This window comes from Pseudophryne corroboree, chromosome 9 (genome assembly GCF_028390025.1).
Source record: "Pseudophryne corroboree isolate aPseCor3 chromosome 9, aPseCor3.hap2, whole genome shotgun sequence".
NCBI classification, from domain to species: Eukaryota; Metazoa; Chordata; class Amphibia; order Anura; family Myobatrachidae; genus Pseudophryne; species Pseudophryne corroboree.
This window is the reverse complement of record NC_086452.1, coordinates 345855290-345859090: the sequence shown is the minus strand read 5'-3', so window position 1 is coordinate 345859090 and position 3801 is coordinate 345855290. Positions and strand designations below refer to the sequence as shown.

Here is a 3801-nt window from a genome sequence, read left to right as displayed (position 1 = left end):
CCCCCGCATTACGGCAGTGTAGTCGCAGCGAATAACCCCAAGCAAATCGCGGCGCTTCTTGGCCCTGCGAGCTTCCTCGCTAAGCCGCTTGCGCCTCTTCCGCCTCTTCTGCTGACCCGCCGCCCTCTTGGCGAATTTCGTCGCACGCTTCTTCGCCCTAGTCGTACTACTGACTTCGGACGTCGGCGACGACAGAGAAGAGAAAGAGGAGGAAGAGGAAAAGCTGCGAGAACTAGAGCTCGTGGAGGAGCCCGATACCGACTGTACCACCTCACCTGATGTCGTCGAATGCCCCGACACGGAATTCTCCGGTGTGGCAAAACCGACGTCTTCCTCCTCGGACTCCGCCATTTCCACTTCACCGCGATCCCCTGTAGAAGAGAAAGGAGCGAAGGACCCAGAAAGCAATCGCGGCGCATGCCGAGCAACTCGTGAGGGGGGCGTCTCCGCCGCACGTCCCTGCCCGTCCTGTCCCGGACAATGATCCAGTTCCGCGGCGGCCGCCCCGAGCTCCCGGCACCATCCGCCCACCAGACCCACCTGCCACCGCAGGCGTGCTGGAACTTGCAGCTACCCCCGGGGATGCAGCCGCGGCCAGCGGCCCTAATGCCGCCACCACCGTGGCCAGGGCCGACACCAGCGTTCCGGAGGGGTCCTGACTGCCCCAAAACGCGGCGTTGGACCCCGAGGGACCCCCAGCCGGGGCCCGCGCGTGACTACCCGCTCGACACCCGACAGGCGTCTACCGGGAACCCGATGCCCGCTGCCCCGGCGGGGAAAAAGGGGGCGCCCCTGACCAACTGCGAACCAGTCCCTCACCAAACTCCGCCTCTACCGGGGGACTGGCCATCGGTGCCAGCGCTGCCCTCGCTTTCGAAATCTACGCTCGCCCCTTCCCCTGCAGACCGGAGCTATCTCCGGCCGCTGGGAGGGAGCTGCGGCGAGACCGGTTAGCGCGTGTAGCAGCCCTGCGGCCACTAACCCATTCCCTGTCCCCCCTCCTCCCCCGCATGCCGCTGGGTTCCAGGGGAGTGAGCTGGGGAGACAGAGAGACATGCGGCGCCGCTGCGCGCGCACTTGCGCGAACGGCGCCACCTGTAGTGAGCACGGGCTCACGCGCACCTCGTGCGCGCGCCCCGTCTCTTCGCGCTGCTAAACCCCCGAGTGCAGATCCTGTATCCTGCTGTGCAGCCCTGCTGCCTCCTATCTGTGGACTGCCTCTCCTCCCCCCCCCCGCCCCCCGCCGGACTCCGGCTGCCGGGGAGTGAGCTGGGGAGACTAGGAGGCTAGCGGCGCCGCTGCGCGCACACGTGCGCGAACGGCGCCGCCGGAGGCGAGCATGGGCGCGCGCGCACCTCGTACGCGCGTCCCACTGCTTCCCGCCAGCAAGCTCCCGGCCGCATTCCCCTGATCAACTGCCACGCGAGGCCCTGCGACAAGCCTCGCGCGGCTAACAGCCGTCCCCCGCCCGCCACCCCCCCGCCTGGCACCTCCACTCGGCCTTGGCAAGGGGGAAGTGATAGGAGCCGAGTGCGGCTCCTCCGACGGGCGCCCACCGCGGCGCGTGGGCGCCCGACACCGCTGCTCCTTCCGCCGCGCTCGGAGGTGAGGGCTGCTGCCCTTCCACCTCCGGGCGGCCTGACCGGACCTCCGGCCTACCCCGCCGCCCCCAGCGGCGAGGCTGACCTGGTCCGCCACTCTGCGTCCCTGCCCGAGCCTGTGGAGGCCCCAGGGGACGGAGCCCCGTCCCCCAGGCCAGCCACCCCTTCCTCGGGTCCAGCTCCACCGCCAGAAGCGCGGTACCGAGCTGGGGTCCCGGCGGAACGTCGAGGGCGGGAAGTCATCTTGCAATAAAGGGGAATGCAGGGGAGAGCTCACAAATATAAATAACTGAGAACTCACAATCAAAAAATGGGGAGCTCTGCTATGCAGCACTCACCCACTCACAAGGCAATTCACCAACAAGAGAGAGCAAAATGGCCTAGCCTTCCCTATATATATTAAACCCTCCCCTTTTTCCAAAGGCTGTACTTTCCTCACAGCTAGGTCCACCCCTCACAAGATGTTTAACTCATTCCTTTCCTATGCAGTCAATTCTCTCTCCTTCTAAACACCTCACACCTCACAATATTGTTTTTAGGCTAAAAGTTGCACCAAGGTCGCTGTATGACTAAGCTAAGTGACACAAGTGTGTGGCACAAACACCTGGCCCATCTAGGAGTGGCACTGCAGTGGCAGACAGGATGGCACTTAAAAAAAACTAGTCCCCAAACATCACATGATGCAAAGAAAAAAAGAGGTCACCCGAGGTTGCTGTATGGCTAAGCTAAGCGACACAAGTGTGCGGCACAAACACCTGGCCCATCCAGGAGTGGCACGCAGTGGCTGAATGTTGAAAGTGGCCAGCAATTTTTTCGGGCCACTGACAGCATCTCCTGCATGCCCCTGTCATTTCTCAAAAAAAATCTGCACCACCAAATGAATTGTATGTGCAAAACATGGGACGTGCTGGAATTTCCCTAGATGTAATGCACGCACAATATTGGTGGCGTTGTCCGATATCACAAATCCCCAGGAGAGTCTAAGTGGGGTAAGCCATCGTGCAATGGTGTCCCTCAGTTTCCGTAAGAGGTTGTCAGTGGTGTGCCTCTTACGGAAACGTGTGATACACAGTGTAGCCTGCCTAGGAACGAGCTGGCATTTGTGAGATGCTGCCAGGGACGTGGAGGCAGGGGAGGCAGTGCCTCATTCAATGCAGCCTTAGAGTATCAGAAATAGAATAGAATAGAAAGTCTTATGATCTGTCCTCTCCCGGCGGCCATATTTGATAGGACTTTGTCCATAGTTATCAGGCATTCGTGTCCATTTTCTTGTGGTGTATCTAGCCCAGCTTAGATCCGGTAACCATGGTGATCGTTCCACATAAAAAATAAAGATATATAGCATCAGGGATGTACTTTATCAGTTCATAATCATACAATAATATCTTCCAAGCGGTGGTCTCATAATGTGTCATATTATTAGGACAAGTGCAAGTGCTTATTTAAACAAATTCTTAATTATGACTAGCAATAATGAGATTTACATTTAAAGTGCTTGTGCATTAAATGTGCAAGTGCTCGTTAACAGAGATGGCTCTAATGTTGACAGTGTGCAGAGATATTTAGGAATTAATTTGGCAGTGTTAATTATAAAGTGCATAGTGCAGTTATTAATAAGTGCAGTATATACCAGTGTTTATATGGTTCGTGATATTATGTACTTAATATAGATAGAGTGTGTACCTTTCTCAGGTCACTATGAATTACTGTATCATACAGTACCTGATCTTCCCAGATGGTCTCCCCTACTGGTACTGATCAGGCCCAGTGCTGCTTGGCTTCCAAGATCAGGCGTGTTTGGGCATTTCCAGCGTGGTATGACTGTAGCTACGTTGTGCCTTATGGATCCACACTCTTCACTTTGTGACATTTAATATATTAATTTAATACATATCTTAAGTAATTTGAAGTGGCAAGTGAAGTAGGTGGGGGTGGGGGGTGGAAGGGGGGGGCGGAGAGGTTGGGGGGTTGGGGGTGGGAAGGGGTTGGGGGGGGTTGGAAGGGAGGGACAGGGGAAGAAGTATGTGGGGGTAGGGGTGTGGATGTTCCAATTCTGAAAGGGAATACAAGGATAGCGGATGAATAAAAAGATAATACCGTGTTTTATAAGAAAGGGGCGATCTCATAATTGTCATTCAATCCTTTTGGCTGTGATGTCTGTAGTTGGAATATCCAGAACATCTCTCTGCGTGACAATTTA

General features: G+C 56.4%; 1 pseudogene; it reads right to left on the bottom strand.

The window, feature by feature from the left end:
* Positions 1-3311: 3311 nt before the first annotated feature.
* On the bottom strand, positions 3312-3430 carry LOC134964684 (5S ribosomal RNA; annotated as a pseudogene).
* Positions 3431-3801: the final 371 nt, after the last annotated feature.